The sequence below is a fragment of the Ahaetulla prasina genome, chromosome 1 (assembly GCF_028640845.1).
Source record: "Ahaetulla prasina isolate Xishuangbanna chromosome 1, ASM2864084v1, whole genome shotgun sequence".
Classification (NCBI taxonomy): Eukaryota; Metazoa; Chordata; class Lepidosauria; order Squamata; family Colubridae; genus Ahaetulla; species Ahaetulla prasina.
Window position 1 is genome coordinate 229,647,983 of NC_080539.1, and position 18,718 is coordinate 229,666,700.

The following is an 18,718-nucleotide window of genomic DNA, read 5'->3' on the forward strand; positions in this document are numbered from 1 at the left end:
CAAGAAAACAATCAAGCTCAGAGAGCACCAAGGACCCCTTGTTTCAATCCTGAATTACAAATATTCTCCTTTATTGGCTTTTCAGTTGTGTGGGTAGGCAGCAGAGGTAGTATTCAGGTGGTTCGGACCGGTTCAAGCGAATTGGTAGAGGTGACTTGTGGGCGGCCCACCCAGCTGCCTGGGCACAATCCCATCCTATATTGCTGTGTTTTTCATGCTGTACGCATGCGTGAACGGCATGCACGAGCGAATTGCCATGCTGTTCAACATTGCACGAATATGTGGACAGTGCACGTGAGCAAATTGCCGTGTTTTGTGATAACGCAGGTGTGCATGCGCTCACATTTCCAGTGCTGGGCGAACCGGTTGCTACAGTATGTGAATCCCACCTCTGGTAGGCAGAGTAGAATGAAGACTGTAGACATAAATGATACTGAAAGAGGAAGATATTTTTGTAAGATATAAATAAGATACTTGACTCTGTAATTGACTTCTTTTTTAGTGTAAATGTGCATGGGTATAACAGAGCATTTGTCTTTCATATGCATTTTGTATATATGTGTTGGTTTTTGCAAATTTTTGTTGCTATAGCAAAATATTACATTACTTACAGTGCAATCCTCTATATATCATACTGAAATTTCATTCCAAGGAAGTCAGTGGAAGAGTCCAAATTTGCAGAGATAAATATTTGAAAATAACTTCCATTTTGATTACCATTTCTTGGGTGATGACAGATTGTTGGGTCCAGGCAGTGTGAATGCTTCTTTGTAGGAGGGATGGTTTTATGTGCCTTGAAGGAAGTGGTTGTCTGACTCTCTTTAAGAGACCATTACTGGATCCAACAGATCTTGACAAATATCATCTAGTCTCCAACCTTATCTTTTTAGGAAAGGTTGTTGAGAAGGAGGTTGGCGTCCAGATTCAGAGGGCCCTCTGAGAAATGGTTTATCTCAGAGGTGTCAAATTGGTGGCCTGTGGGCCGGATGCGTCATGTGCAGGCCATGCCGACCCCAGGTCTGCAAATGGGAAAAACTTCACGAAAAGTCACGTGACAGCAATGTGACCTTGCGAATTTTACACCTGTGGTTTATCTGAATCCTTTCAATCATGGTTCGAACCCGAATTTACTACTGAGATGATGTTGATCATACTTACAAATGATTACTCTGGCAGGTTTCGGGTGGAGGAATGTATCCATCCGTGCTTTCATGAGCTTTCAGTAGCTTTGAAACCATTGATCGTGGAATATTTCTGGCCTGGTTTAGGGGATTGGAAGTGGAAGGCACTGTGTTACAGTGGTTCTTCTTTTTCTTCAAGGCTTCAAGCTTCCAGTTGGTGGAGGAAAGAGGAAAAGCTTTAGGCCCTGCTTTGTGGGTGCTTCAGGGTTCTGTTCTCTTGCCTTTCCTATTTAACATCTACACATATTAAGTGTGAGAGTCAAGAACAGTTCATATTATATTTCTTGTGTATTTAATATGTTTTTCTTCCTATTACTTTAGTGTGGTCTTTGATCAGGAGTGAAATCTACTTACCTTCCCTACTGATTCGGAAGTGCACGCACCGCTCTGTGCATGCAAGGACCCTCTGCGCATGCGCAAACCCTTCTGCGCATGCACAGAGGGTAGAAAACAGGTTACTTTCTGGTTTTAATGATGACCGGGTGGGTGAGCGGAGGCTCGCACTGCCATCACTACCAGTTCTCCGAACCACCTGCCGCCATCGATAGCATTTCACCCCTGTCTTTGATAGTTTAAAGCAGGGGTCTCCAAACTTGGCAACTTTAAGACTTGTGGACTTCAACTCCCAGAATCCCTCAGCCAGCAAAGCTGGCTGAGGAATGCTGGGAGCTGAAGTCTACAAGTCTTAAAGTTGCCAAGTTTGGAGACCCCTGGTTTAAAAGATGATGAATTCATTGAAAAAGAGAGACAGACAGATGACCCTGATTTCTGCATCTAAATCTGCATATGACTGTGTGCCACTAGTACTCTAGTACTTCCTAGATGATGAAATGTGAGCAACAGTAGGTCATCTTGCAACATAAACTTCATATTAGAGATTTAATGTCTATGCCCTCTTTCTCTATTTCCTTTCCTTCATTTTATTACTAATTCATGCTCTTTTATCATCCTTTCCTCTTACACTTTGAGTTGGAATCTTGCACATGTCATAGTGGTTATCAGGGGCACAAATATATTGACTATCATTGACCTTCATAGTTTTGTCAACTGAAGCTTTCACATAGCACTATTTTTAAATAACGTAGACAAAGTATGAACTATGATGTCAGGTTTAGTCATCTCTGTGCCACATATAGAATTCTTTGCTAATGGTAAGAACTACACCAGTTGGTTTTGGTTTATGATCATTTGGACATAAATCCCATTTGGCATGGAAGCTTTGTCAAGCTTAACTTTGGAAGATCACTAGGTTTTATAAAACTATAGAACTCTGATTTAACTCCAAAAGTGGAAGGAACAGCTCTGGTACTTGTCTTAAAAGAGAGATGTGTCAGCATTGCCAGAAAACTCCTTCCCCTTTTAAAATCTTGAAGCTCATTCTACATCTGTGACTTCTTCCAAATGTGCCTTTTGCTGACAGGTCAGGAAATCTATCAAGCTCAACTTGCAAGCTCTGCACATAGCAAAGGTATTTTTGCCCTTTCAAAAAAAACAAAAACAAACAAACCCTAAATTCTTAAATGATTATATTTCCTGCAAACCCACTAAGGATATGATTGCAAAGCCATGCTTTATACATTCATACATTTCTGCAACTGTACCCGTGCATGTGGCTGTACTGCAGAGGTGGGCAATATTTGTGAGGCTGGGGGGCTGCAATGTGGCTTCTTGAAATTCAAGAGAGTTGTAGGAGTCAATCTACTGATGCTATCCCATGGTGGGACCTTATCCTTCAGCCCGGCTTTGCAGATTTAGAAGCCATGCAACTACAAAAAACAAAGCTTGAAACCTTGCTGCCAACATTTTGTTACCAAATTTGGCCAGCCTGATCTGGGAATTCTGGGGTCTATAAATGGGGTACAGAGTGGGGCTGCATGGGATGTGTGGGTCATGACTGCCCAGTCCTATTATAAGGCAACATACAGCCAAAATGCTGTTCTCATTATAGTGTTGGTTGTGGACTTGCAAGATTCAGGTTCCCTACTAATTAATGAAGCTCAAAGGGAGATTCTTTCTTCATCTCTGTCTTTTGATCCAATCTACTTGGCATACGTTTGTTCTGAGACAAAGAGGGTGTTGAGGAATCACAATCAGATCATACCTCTCTGAAAAAATGACCTATAGTTGGAAACATTCTCCAGAAAAGATTTTTTTTTTAAACAAACGAGTTATGATTGATGGTTCTCAACTGCCACATCTCTTTTAGCACCTACACCCACCCTCATTCCAAGACACCCTTAGGAAGGCAGGAATGGCTGCAACCATGTTCTCCATCTTGCTTCAGTGCCCTTTTGCTGAGGCTTCTACCTAATGCGGAAAAGGTTCTCTGGAGTTGATACCAGAAAGAGTGAATAAGATACCTGGGATGAGATGGCTACAGCAGCTCCACGCAAGGTGCCCTCCTAGGCAGTCATCTCACAATGCTCGGCACCCTTCATGGAACTCCTGTCAACTGCTCCAGTTGCGTGGTGTTTTTTTGTTTTTTTTTAAATAAGAAAGCTTCTATTGTGATTCTTCCGGACACAGTAGGCCAGTGATGGCTAACCTTTTTCTCATCGTGTTCTGAAAGCAAGCCTCCCTTCAGCCTCCTGGGACCAAAAATGGGCCGTGGGGGGGTGGAATGCTGCACCCCCTGTCCTCCGCCCTGCACATTCACGCGTGATCCCTCCCTGTGTCTCTGTGTCTCTGATGCACGTGTCTCCTGCATGTGCCCGTGCTCCTGCAAGGGGCCGGTTTAGCTCACGCTGGTAAAGCCTGTTATTAAGAACACAGTAGCCTGCAATTACTGCAGGTTCGAGCCCGGCCCAAGGTTGACTCAGCCTTCCATCCTTTATAAGGTAGGTAAAATGAGGACCCAGATTGTTGGGGGGGCAATAAGTTGACTTTGTAAAAATATACAAATAGAATGAGACTATTGCCTTATACACTGTAAGCCGCCCTGAGTCTTCGGAGAAGGGCGGGGTATAAATGTAAACAAACAAAAAAAAAATGTGCCCCCCCCCAGGCATCCCGAAAATCAGCTGGCTGGCAGGAGACGCATGCGTACATGCGCAGTAAAGCTGAGATGGGCGACGGCTCACGTGCCCACAGAGAGGACTCTGTGTGCCAGCTGTGGCACGCGTGCCATAGGTTCGCCATCATGGCAATAGGCAAATGTCAGCTGCAAAAGTGGGGAGAAAAAGCAGCAGATCCTGTAAAGCTTGGTCTGACATTCTCAGTGAGGGCAAAAGTCGTGACCAGCTTCTTCTCCTTTTTTTTTAGCCATGTTTCTTTTCTTGCTAAGTTTTTCAACTTTCCCACCTCTCCCCACAAGATCTTGTCTTCCCCAAAACACCTGCCTTCATTGCAGTATTTTGGGTGAATCAAAGACGAATTTCATCCTGTTTTAAATTAAATTAATTTTTTAAGTTATTTTTTATTTTATTTTTTATTTATTTTTGTCACAACATCATATAAAAAGGATTATATAGTATATAAACATATATATGAGTAAATATTAGGAGGTATAAGCACCAATATATATATAGGAAGAAGAAGAAAAAAACAATAGGACAGGAACGGTAGGCACGTTTGTGCGCTTATGCACGCCCCTTATGGTCCTCTTAGGAATGGGGTGAGGTCAATAGTAGAAAGTTTTTGGTTGAAGCTTTTAGGATTATGGGAAGAGACCACAGAGTCAGGTAAAGTATTCCAAGCACTGATGATTCTGTTACAGAAGTCATATTTTCTGCAATCTAGATTAAAGTGGTTAACATTAAGTTTAAATCTGTTGGTTGCTCTTGTATTGTTGCAATTAAAGCTGAAAGTCTTTAACAGGAAGGACATTACAATAGATGATTCTATGAGTTAAACTTAGGTCTTGTCGAAGGCGACGGAGTTCCAAGTTTTCTAAGCCTAGGATTTCAAGTCTGGTGGGATAAGGTATTTTGTTGTTTTCAGAGGAGTGGAGAACTCTTCTTGTAAAATATTTCTGGACTCGCTCAATTGTATTGATGTCAGAGATGTGGTGAGGGTTCCAAACAGGCGAGCTGTATTCTAGAACTCTAAAACCCTGTTTTAGAGAATGCCCATCTCCCCCTAAACTTGTGTGTGTGTGTGTGTGTGTGTGTGTGTGTGTGTGTGTATTACTGTGACTTCTATTGAGGAAAGTTGGAATTTGTCCTACAAAATAAGTCTTACATGGTGATCTTTAGTTTTAGACCCAAGCAATATAAAGCTCAAGCCAGATCAGACACCCCTGGTCTTTACAAGACCAGAATATTGGATGAAAGATAACTCTGAAAGGAGCATCCAAGATAAAATACCAGCTGCTTGTATTGACTCCCATCAGTTCTGATATCATGCTTGCCATTAAGTTTAGCCTTCCACAGATTAATCCGTATAAAGAAGAAATACAGAGAGAGAAATGAGAGAGAAGAAAAGATAGAGATAAACACATAAACTCTTTCTTCTCTCTCAGTTTTTATCTCAGTATAAAGTATGAATAAATCCATTTTCCATGGATGAAGGATTGTTGCATATACTTGTGTCACCCAGATTTGTTATATCTGAAACATTTGATCAAGTTACTGCTGGAGTCATTTAATGTTTATTTAATGCCAATTATGTGCTTCGGAGCTATTGTTGCTTGCCAAGAAGTTGTACACACACCCATGCAGGGTTGAATGAAAAGTCATGCTTCCACCTTCATAAACTCAACTTAAATAGGGACATTTTAATAAACAAAGCAGGAAAAACATCTTTGGCATTAGCTCTTTTGCTACTTGTGTTTACTCCTCCAACATACTTATCATAATTTGGTATACCCCTTCTATCAATGATGGACAAGTTTCTAAAAAAGTTACAAAAGAACTCCACTTTTTATCTCTTCAACCAGATCCTGACAGCCCTTCCCATTTTTTCATTTGAGTGATACAAATGCCCATGAATGCATTATTTCAGTTTTGGGAAAAGATGGGAGTTGCATGGCATCTCTGAACTGTAGCAGATGGGTAGAACCTGCAGATCCTGTAGTAGATAGAGTATGACATCAATACAATTGAACGTGTCCAGAAATATTTTACAAGAAGAGTTCTCCACTCCTCTGATTACAACAAAATACCTTATGCCACCTGACTTGAAATCCTGGGTTTAGAAAATTTAAAACTACGCCGCCTTCGACATGACCTGAGTTTAACTCATAGATTCATCTATTACAATGTCCTTCCTGTCAAAAACTACTTCAGCTTCAATTGCAACAATACACGAGCACACAATAGATTTAAGCTTAATGTTAACCGCTCTAATCTTGATTGCAGAAAATATGATTTCAGTAACAGAGTTGTTAATGCTTGGAATGCACTACCTGACTCTGTGGTCTCTTCCCAAAATCCCAAAAGCTTCAACCAAAAACTATCTACCATTGACCTCACCCCATTCCTAAGAGGTCTGTAAGGGGCGTGCATAAGAGCACAAACATGCCTACCATTCCTGTCCTATTGTTTTCCTTCATTATATCCAATTAATATAGTTATTACATACTCATTTTGCCTGAAATGGTGTAGGGTTTCCTGCCTGGGCAGGGGGTTGGCTAGAAGACCTCCAAGGTCCCTTCCAACTCTGATATTATTATTATTATCATCATACTCATATATATGCTTATGTGTTGTATAGTTATTTCATGCTTATGCTTATATATACTGTGTGAATAAATAAATAAATAAATAAATACATCCACCTTTACAACTGAATCTTGGGTACCGCAAGAGGTGTGAAACCTAGTGTTATCAAGGTGGCAGCAAAATTTCCCTTTTGTGCATCTAAACCTGTTTCATCCTTGTTTTCAAGTTTTAAGAATTGCAGTGCAGTGCTCTTAGTTAATAGCAGCTCCAGGTTCAAGGACATCCTTATGTACAAGGATGACAATTGCTGGGTTTTGATTTTTTTTTCCTGGTGAAACTTTATCGTGATATTTCATGGACTGATGTTTCCTCTTTCGCTCACAACGATGAGCCCATGTTTTAAACTTTTCCATAATTTGTGATTCAGATTGTGACAAAGATGCTTGTCTCTTGTATGATCAATAAAATCTCACCATTCCTCTTAGAATAATGATTTGCTATCTTATATTGTCAAGCGGCGGATTTTATCAGAAATTTATCAAATTTCTCTACAGCCTGTTACAGCCCAAATGCTATCATGCCATCTTTCCACTGAGAAATAATCTGGATATTTCCATTATTCAACAATAATGAATAATAATGAGTTTAGCTGCTAAAATAGACATTCAATTAAATTGATTCTTTTGCCATTTTTGTTCTGATTATCCAATATATGTGACAAATCTACTCAATCTGTTTGATTATATATAAGAATTTGTTAACAGTCTTCTTCCAAAAATAAGAAATATCATATTCCCACTAGAAATGAAAAAAATATTCTGTTGAATGTATAACCTCACCAACAATTATTGAATATTTGCATTGGAAAATACAAGATTTTATGCCACCGATACAAGATATTTGCATATGATTCCTCTATACTGTATATGATTTATATATGATTCCCTTATACCAGGGGTAAAATCGAGCAGTTCTAACAGGTTCTGGAGAACCGGTAGCAGAAATTTTGAGCAGTTTGGGAGAACTGATAGCAGAAATTTTGAGTAGTTCGTACAACTGGCAAATACCACCTCTGGCTGGCCCCAGAGTGGGGTGGGAATGGAGATTTTGCAATATCCTTTCCCTGCCATGCTCACCAAGCCACGCCCACCAAGCCATGCTCACAGAACTCACCCCATTCCTAAGAACTCACCCCCTTCTAAGAGGATTATAAGGGGGGTGCATAAGAGCACAAAAGTGCCTACCGTTCCTGTCCTATTGTTCCCTTCATTATATCAAATTAATATAGTTGATGCATATTTTTTACTTATATATATATATATATATTTTCTTCAAGATATGTTGTTTTATTTATGACAATGTTTGTGTATACTGTTGTGACAAAAAGAAATAAAAATTTTTTTTAAAAAAGAATTGGTAGTAAAAAAAATTGGATTTCACCACTGCTGTATACCATATGCCCAGATAAGAATCCTATATGCTGCTGTACAGACTACCGGGTATTTTCTTTTCATTGTTTCTAAATTTCAGGCTTCTTTTAGCTATATGATAGATTTATCAAACTATTGAACCCAAAACAAGACAAAAAGGAGGAAATTAAACCAAAATAAGGAGTAGTAGTAATTGGCATAGGCAAAGTGGAAGTAGGCGTGATTGAACAGAATGGGTTATCCCAGGAAGAAAGAAGACATGAAAACTATCATGAGAAAAAGAGAGAGAGAGAGAGAGAAATCTCACGTATGCCCACTTTTGTTCACCATCACCCTGTGTGGCCTGGTTCCAGTGTTTTTGAGGACCCCCATCTCCCCTAAACATTTGAATATTACATACACACACACAATTCTTTTAAGGAAAATTGGAATACACCTTACAAAATATCTACATTAAGTCTTAAATACTGGTATTTAGTTTTAGACCCAAGCAATATTAAGCTCGGCCTAGGTCAGACACCCTTGGTCTTTACTTAGAAACCAGAACATTGGATGAAAGATAACTTTTAAGGGAGCATTCAAGATAAAACACCAGTGGTGAGACACTGCTTGTATTGACTCCCATCAGTTCTGACATCATGCTTGCTATTAAGTTAGCACTATTTTGGCATGACATAAGGGTCAACTGAATTCAAGAGGGGTTGAATTTAGCCTATTTGTGGCTATGCAGAGATAGTAGGCTGATTCCTCATTTAACACCATCTCCACTTCGTCTACAAGTTTATTTCAAAGCTTGAAGACACCATTTTGCTGTCCCTGTTGATATATTTGCCCTGAAGATGGTGCTGGAGGATTACCATTTGATAAATTAGTCATTGATCTGAAGTCTCCCAGGGAATTGTGTTTTGTCCCATGGGCTATGTAACAACTATTTGGAGTCAGTAGTGAAGATTACTCAGCAATTCGGAATGGGAAACCATCATTATACTGATGACATTGAACTCTCTTGCTCCATTCATTTAATGCCCAGGAATCATCATTACTGAATCTTGATGGGGAAGAAGCTGAAATTAAATTCAGAAAAGACAAAGATGCTTTTAGAAAGAGCAAAAATAGTCCTAACTAGTGAGGTGAAGCCTGTTTTAATGCACCGGCTGTTAATTGCCTACTTGGTACAATTTAAAATATGAAGGTTGACTCTTAAAATCCCAAATGGCTTGGGGGGCTTGACTATCTGAGAGGTTTCTATGAACCTACTCAATTACTTAAAACAGCAGGAAGAGCTCCTTTGAAGATGCCTTTCTTGTAAGAGCTAGGCTGTCTCATATATAATGTGTATATATGACAATTCATGTATGTGGCATAAGCATGAGGAAAGAATAGAATAGAATAGAATAGAATTTTATTGGCCAAGTGTGATTGGACACACAAGGAATTTGTCTTGGTGCATATGCTCTCAGTGTACATAAAAGAAAAGATACGTTCATCAAGGTACAACATTTACAACACAATTGATGATCAATATATCAATATAAATCATAAGGATTGCCAGCAACAAGTTATAGTCATACAGTCATAAGTGGAAAGAGATTGGTGATGGGAACTATGAAACGATTAATAGTAGTGCAGATTCAGTAAATAGTCTGACAGTGTTGAGGGAATTATTTGTTTAGCAGAGTGATGGCCTTCGGGAAAAAACTGTTCTTGTGTCTAGTTGTTCTGGTGTGCAGTGCTCTATAGCGTCGTTTTGAGGGTAGGAGTTGAAACAGTTTATGTCCAGGATGCGAGGGATCTGCAAATATTTTCACGGCCCTCTTCTTGATTCGTGCAGTATACAGGTCCTCAATGGAAGGCAAGTTGGTAGCAATTATTTTTTCTGCAGTTCTAATTATCCTCTGAAGTCTGTGTTTTTCTTGTTGGGTTGCAGAACCGAACCAGACAGTTATAGAGGTGCAAATGACAGACTCAATAATTCCTCTGTAGAATTGGATCAGCAGCTCCTTGGGCAGTTTGAGCTTACTGAGTTGGCGCAGAAAGAACATTCTTTGTTGTCCTTTTTTAATGATGTTTTTGATGTTAGCTGTCCATTTGAGATCTTGCGATATGATAGAACCCAGAAATTTGAAGGTTTCTACTGTTGATACTGTGTTGTCAAGTATTGTGAGAGGTGGAAGTATGGAAGGGTTTTTCTTAAAGTCTACCACCATTTCTACGGTTTTGAGTGTGTTCAGTTCCAGATTGTTTTGGTTGCACCACAAGGCTAGTCGTTCGACCTCTCGTCTATATGCATAGAAAGGAGTAGAAAATCTAAAGTAATGTGATGACCCTGGAGAGAAAGGAGACACATAATAAAATCAGATTGTTGTCCTTTCTTTGGTGTGAGTATGGGCACAATAAATACTCTTATTTATCATACATGGTGTTAATATTTATAATAGGGCAAATTAAAGTCCAATTAGTAGAAAAGAATGTAGAAATGCTGGATAGACTTAATAAAATCCTCCCACAATGTAATCAGATGTTAGGTTTTGACTGTAAAGATTATAGCATGATTTACACTGTTTTCTTTATCATCCCTATATATTTCTGGGCTGGTATATAACCTTGTTTAGTTTGGGGCCCTCTTGCATTCTTTTGGCTGAGCACAAAATGATTGCTGCAGTTGTGCAGTTGTGGCCTCTATCTTCAAATGCTTTGGTTCTTTATTGAGATGGGCATTTTGGCATAATTGGCAGAATTAAAATGTTTGCATGGTCTAGATTGTCAGATGAAGATACCCTGATCTAAAAGGCAATGGATGACTGGGCATCTTCTATTCTAGCTGAGCTTAAGGTGAGCAATGGAATCCAGGGGTGGAATTTGGTTCCACCAATTCGGGTGACCCGGATGCTAATTTTACATCTGGTTTGCTGAACTGGTAGTTAGTTGCAAGGACTGGCTGGCCCTGCCCACTCTGCCTCGCTCCTCCCAGGAGTCTCCACGTGGCCCGTTTCGGATGCCCAGTAAGTGCAGGACCTGTGTGGAGGCTCTGGGAGGGCAAAAAAGGGGCCTCCCAGAAGTTCTAGAAATCCGGAGCACCTCCGGAGCCCGGGGAAGGCTGTTTTTGCCCTCTTGGAGGCTCAAGAAAAGCCGTCGGAGTCTTCGGATGGTGAAAACACCCACCCCCACTGTGGTGCAGGTGGCCGAGTAGGCCATGCCCACCATGGCCACGCCCACCCAGCAACTGGGTAGAGAACTGGTTGCTAAAGTTTTCGAATCCCACCCCTGAATGAATCATCATGGTTTAGTAGGACCAGAACTGGGCCTGCATATGTAGTAAGGGCACAGTTAGATTTGGAAATAGCACATAGCTTCTATGGAACACTATGTAGAAGTAGATCCACCAAAGTGGTGCCCTAAGAATTAAAAACATGACTAGTTTCCAAGTCATCTCCTGCTGCATCAAGCAGAGCCAATATCTGATTTTGATTCTTTCGGTCAGGAATATCTATAAAGGCCTGCAGTACCGAATAATGCCCAATTTAGACAACAAAATGGGGGTAAAGGTTCGTTCTCCATGCTTGTGGGAGCGTTTTGTTACCAGGCTAGGTAACATCTTCAGTGGAGTTGAACCCACAAGCTCAGAGAATGAACTTTTATGCTCATCCTACACCTGAGCGAAAGATATTCCCCACTATTGCAAAACACAACAATTTTCTACCCAACAAATTAACATCCAAAGGGATTTCTTCTGTAGGGACCTCACCTAGTGAGTTATGGATCACTCACTTGGGATGAAGTTAGATTCTTACACTGTCAGGATTTAGGAAGATGGCATAGAATGCCATATCCCAGGTCCTTTTTACTAAATTGATTTTAGCGATTGTGATTTTAATTTGCTTCTCATTTTAATTAAATTGAGTTTTATGAGCATTTCTTATATTTTTACATTGTGTTTTCATTATTGTAAGCTTCTTTTGGCACTTATATAGATCAATGGATAAGGATATCAATGCAATAAGTGTGAAACATAAGCTTAGGTTATTAAATAAATAATTGCGGGTGGTGCACAATTTGCCGAGATATAAATCATGGCTTGCAAATGACAGCGGTTGATTTCACAGGCCAAAAAAAAACCAAAAAAAGCCACAGACTGACTTAGCATGATATATGACTCCTTCGGTCTGAAGTCGCTTGTCACTAGGTATGACAGCTCAGTCTCATCTGATCCATCTAACCTTTCTGCATCTTCATGCCTATTTATCATTTTGGTAATCAATTCAAAAGCAGAATAAAAACTTTTGAAGGATAAATAAAATCAAATAATATCTCCCAAGCCAGAAATGTCAAGAAAACATGCCGGTGTGTTGCCGAAAAAGTAAAATACACCATTCAGAATCCCCTAAGTTACATACCTCATCCTGCAAAGAGCCACATTGTGGCAGCTACATTATCATTAAAAAACAGATAGTGCCGTGACAAGTTTACTCTTGAGAGGAATGGATAATTTTAACTGTCACCTGAAAATTGCAATAAATATCTGGCAAGTCTGCCATGAAAAGTGGTATACTTGAAAAGTTAGCATCCAGAGACCTGAGTCTGAAATCTCCAGTAAAACTGCCTAAGTTATTTTAATATTCTCTTTTATATTCTTCAAGTTAAATAGGCTAGAATGGAAAAATAGAATCCATATAGTTCAGGAATGTACATTTACATTGGAAAGGAAGGGAAATTGAGGATTGAAGTGATATGCTTACGCGGCCACAGTTTGGAGGCACAACTTTGCATGTCAAGCCACATTCTCTCAGAAGGAAGAAAGAAACTCAAAAAGCTGTGTTGCTACTAGATTGCTGCAATTTTTTAAAAAAAATATGTGCAGTAAACATCAAAACACTTAGCAAGGGATCAATTATGTCTTGTCCTCTAATGTTTCTTGTAATTTATTGTACTGTAATATAGCTGAAAATAGAATAGAATGAGCTGGAAGGGACCTTGGAGGTCTTCTAGTCCAGCCCACTGTTCAAGCAGGAGAACCTATACCATTTTAGATAAGTGACTATCTAGACCAGGGGTGTCAAACTGGCGGTCAGTGGGCCCCATGCATCAAGCACAGGCCACGCCCACCTCAGCTCTGTGAAGGGAAAAAATGTCATGAAATATCACATGATGTTAATGTGACACCGCGAGTTTGACACCCGTGGTCTAGACTCTTCTTAAAAACATCCAGTGATGGAGTACCTATGATCTCTGGTGGCAAGCTGTTCCACTGGCTAGTCCTTGACTTAACGACCACATATTGACCCTGTAAACCTGGAAGATCCATGCAAATATTGCTTATCTAGAATAAGCAATGTATATTATTTTAAATTTAAAAAATTCTTGTTTAAATCCATTCAAGCTTTCAGAAGCATGGATTTACTTTAAAGACATGTTTCTTGCAAACTTTGACTGGTGGTTTTTGACCAAAGGGAGGATTCTAGCAGACTCCATCTTGTCTTGTGTTGCTGTTGATAATGTAACAGGGATTATTTTTGACAGCTGTTCCAAGCTTCCCCTAAAAGTACATGAATTGGTATAAATTGGGCCAATATATCTTCCTGGTAACATCTCAATAGGTTGTGTGGGTGGATCAGGGAATAGGAATTCAACTTTCTCCTTGACTTTTCTAGGAATCTATAAATTTGCCTGAAGTTGGAATGCAAAGCAACAGATTAAAAACATGGTATTTGTCCAAAAATGGATTAGTGCAATGTTTTGGGAGTTTCATGCCTCTTGTCTACTTTCTCTTCCCATGTCAATGTAATATGATACTGTCAAACCTTATAATAATAATAATAATAATAAAGAAAACTAGGTCAAACTCGGAGCTAAATAAGAGCCAACATTTTTTTTTTATTCTGGCAGGAGATGAATTAGCCAGGAAAGTAATTGGGTCTTCCTAATGACTTTTCTTTTATAAACAAATCTAACATTTCCTGAAATGGGTAATTTCAATGTCTGCTGCTGGATAATTAACACAATCCTTCCTTCCTTCCTTCCTTCCTTCCTTCCTTCCTTCCTTCCTTCCTTCCTTCCTTCCTTCCTTCCTTCCTTCCTTCCTTCCTTCCTTCCTTCCTGTGCTCCCTCCTTCCCCAGTCTTAGGGCATTTAGCCCAAGGAGGATATTTTATTCCAGAAACGAGAATGTGATCTCTGGGAGGCATTAGCAAACACATCATGAATGTAAAGTATAATAAAACGTTTGGCATTAGGCCGGCTTATTACCAGAGATTGCCCTCCCCTACTGATGCAGATTGCTATTTCCCACTAATCAAGGACTGACGGGGGCTGCAATTCCATGTCAGCTGGGGTTTCTGATAGTTCATTATCCAGATGCCAGTTAATTCAGACTGCAGCTGGCTGGCTTCTGACACCTACTAATGATGATCAGCAAACTGCCTTAATGGAGGCCTCTATATGCGAAACATACTCTATCATTGCAGAGAATAAATAACATGGTCTTTTTCTGAAAGCAGCCAATTACTGCTGATGCTACCCTAGTCGTTCCTTGCACATTGTCCCTGTCCTCATTCCAAGCACCAAGCAATGCTCTGAGGACACATAGACAGTCAGAATGAATGAAATGGGAGTGCTCTCTTTGGACAGAGAAATGGGATCTCTTTCCACTGAAGAGTATCCCTCTGTGTGTTGTGTTCCCTGTTTACTGCTATTTCTTCTTCTGCCACCACTGCAGTGGAATAAGTAGGGAACTAGACCAGGGGCCTCCAACCTTAGTCCCTTTAAGACTTGTGGACTTCAATTCCCAGAGTTCCTCAGCCAGCTTTGCTGGCTGAGGGAATCTGGGAGTTGAAGTCCACAAGTCTTAAAGGGACCAAGGTTGGAGACCCCTGCGCTAGACAGTATCATTAACAGCTAGGAAGACAAGAATATGGGCCCGTCAGTGTATCCCTGATTCTATTACGTTTTGCACAGATCTTAAGTGGGACCAAACTTGGCTGAAAAACAAAAGTTTTAAAATGGATGAATGGGTGGATAGAAAGTTGACTGATCAATTGTATAGATCTTGTGTAGAGAAGGAACGAAGAGACCCGCCCTTGAAAGAAAGTGATGAAAAACCTTTCCATTTCAGTTCCTTATGGATCTTGTTAAAAAATAAACACATTCTTCCACTAAGTTTCATATTCCTTACCAAGTTGTGAATTTCTGCAGAAAGCATTTTTACCAGCCTAACTGGTAAGCTTAACTTTCCTCTTTTTCTACAAGGCTTGCTTGGCAGGTAGATCTTTGAACTTTGGTTCGTTTAGTTATTGTGTCAAGATGAGCAGCAATTATATGCATTAATGAGGTAAACATGAGCTGAAATATATGTTATTTTTTTATTAAAAACTTCAGGGAAGGGCTTTGCAAAATATGTGTGCATGAACAATATTGCATCTATCCAGGGGTGGGCTTCAGATCGTTTAGCAATGGGTTCTCTGCCCTGTTGCTGGGTGGGCATGGCTGTGGTGGGCGTGGCCTATTCAGCCGCCTGCATCATGGCAAGTGGGGGGTGTTTTCACCCTCCCTGGGCTCTGGAGGCTTTCTTCGAGGCTCCAGGAGGGCAAAAACAGCTTCCCTAGGGCTCTGGAGGGCCTCCAGAAACAGGCCCATTTCCAGACTTCTGGAACCTCCGGTAGGCCCGTTTTTTGCCCTCCCAGACTCTCCGCATGGCCCCTGCACTTACCTGGAATGATGAACGGGCCTCGTGGAGACTCCTGGGAGGGGTAGGGTAGGTGGGGTGGGAGGGGCAGGGCGGGGTGGGAGAGGCCAGCCGGGGTGGCATTTGGTGGTTTGCTGAACCCCGGCGATCCTTGGCTAGAGGATTGCCTGAATCATGCCAAACCCCCAGGAGCCCACACCTGCATCTATCTATGGATGCACAAGGGTTCCTCATTAAAAGAAAAGTAAGATCCATTTAAGACTCTCATCCCACACTATAATTCTATTCAATCATTATTTCTGGAGAGAATAACAGGGCTGTGCACATCACCCATATTCCAAGTTCCTGGGTTGTTTTTTCCAAGTCCCAAACTTGCCATTTTGATTAACGAAGCCAAGAAAGGAATTCTTATCTTCATTCCTTGTAGTGCAATACTGTAACTGAATTTCACATGATCATGAATCCTGTTTTATCTCATTTACTTATATTCAAGCAAACTGAGCAGAATATGGCTTCAAATGGGACCTCTAAATGGGTCCAAATATGTTAATTCAACTTAGGATAAAAGTTCTGAGTAGGTGTGATACAGAATATGTTAAAACTCTGGGAGTTAAAGTACATATGTTTTACAAAGGATGTTAATTTAGAGTCCATCTGATAGATTTACAGATTTTTGAATTGCTGAAAATTTTTAGATTTCTTTGCAAGGCACCTTTAGAGTTAACATCATGAATCTTTCCAAACCAAAATATAATAAAAGGTTTAATGAAAAGCAGCAGCAATAAAACAATTTCAGTTAGGCCAATAACTGAAATTATTTGAAAACTGAGTGGTAAGCTACATGCCTAGCAGTGTTTGAAGCTCACAGTGACTCAAAAGCAATAATTCTGCTTTTAATTAAAGGTAGAGGAATGGTTTGTTAATTGTTTTTATTGCTGCCACCTCTGTTTCACATTCTCTGAAAGATTTGCTATGTTTGATTGGAAAGATGGTTTAAGGTTGCTCTTTCAGGAGCTGCTGTTAATGTATTGGGCTTTGGGGAACTAAGATTGTCTGGAGTGAGCTTTCTGAATGGTACAAAGGCTTTGAAACGAAGGCAGATGTTCTGTTATTGGACATATGTACTGCAATACTATATGTCAGGCTATTTCATTTGCATAGGCAATTTAGATATCATTGCGAAACAATTGCTGTCGTCCTGTGTTTGGGAACTTTTGAAGATCACTCTAATATGCTTGACGTTCATGTGAAATAGTCACAGATTGCCTATTTGCTAGTCAAATTCTGTAATGGCAATATTTTTTAAAAAATGTTTTGGGGTCGATAGTGTATTCCAGCAAATATCTATTCATACTTAAGCCGAATTGGTTTTGCTTTTTAATGAAGATGGTTTACGTTTGCAAAAAGGGGTATGGTGGCCTAGCAATTAAGACTTTGAGCTTATCAGCTGGAAAGCTGACAACCCAGGTTCAAGACCAGAGTGCCACGTAATGGGGTGAGTCAGTGGTGGGATTCAGCCAGTTCACACCACTTCGGTAGAACCGGTTGTTAACTTTGTGAGCAGTTTGGCAAACTGGTTGTTGGAAGAAATCATTAGGGCAGAGAACCGGTTGTTAAATGACTTGAATTCCACCACTGGGTGAGTCCCATTACTTGTTCCAGCTCCTGCCAATCTAGCAGTTTGAAAGCATGCACGTGCGAGTAGATAAATAGGTACCACTTTGGTGGGAAAGTAGCAGCATTCCGTGCACCTCCACATATAGTCATGGCAGCCACATGACCAAGGAAGCATCCTGAACAGCACTGGCTCCTTCAACTAGGGAACAGAGATAAGCACCACCTTCTAGAATTGGGCACAACTGGAGAGGGGGAAACCTTCACCTTTTTAATAAGATTGCAAAATAGCAGAAATCTACTTCAAGCATTGAAAGTAAATCAAATCTATACAATCGGCCTGGTTGGTTGGTTTGTTTCCATTACCACCAAAAAGAGCCATGGGGCACAGTGGTTAGAATGCAGTTGTTGTTGTTAGTTGTGAAGTCGTGTCCGACCCATCGTGACTCCATGGACAACGTTCCTCCAGGCCTTCCTGTCCTCTACCATCCTCTGGAGTCCATTTAAGCTCATGCCGACTGCTTCAGTGACTCCATCCAGCCACCTCGTTCTCTGTCGTCCCATTCTTCTTTTGCCCTCAATCTTTCCCAGCATTAGACTCTTCTCCAGTGAGTCCTTGCTTCTCATTAGGTGGCCAAAGTATTTCAGTTTCATCTTCAGGATCTGGCCTTCTAAAGCGCAGTCAGGGTGACCTCCTCTAGGACTGACTTGTTTGTTCTCCTTGCAGTCCAAGGGACTCACAGGAGTCTTCTTCAGTTCAAAGGCCTCAATTCTTTGGCGCTCAGCTTTAGAATGCAATATTGTGGGCTAATTCTGATGATTTCCAGGAGTTTGATTCTCACCTGGCTCACCTGGTTGACTCAGCCTTCTATCCTTCCGAGGTGAGTAAAATGAGGACCCAGATTGTTGGGGGCAATAGGCTGACTTTTTAAACCACTTAGAGAGGGCTGTAAAGCATTGGGAAGCGGTAAAAAAATCTAAGTGCTATTGCTATTACGTTCTCTTTTATGCATAGGGCAAAATTTGACAGCATTGGTTAGATTTTCCCTCCTGTTTTGCAGGAAGTCTCCCTTCTCTCCTGGAGGGTAAAGGCTACACATACCTCAAACATCTGAAGGGGGGTTTGAGTAGCTGCCCTTTCAGCATTTGCTGCTTCTTTTTTTCCCAAAGAAAGCATGCAAGTAATTACATCTAGCTATGAAAATATGGTTAAGGC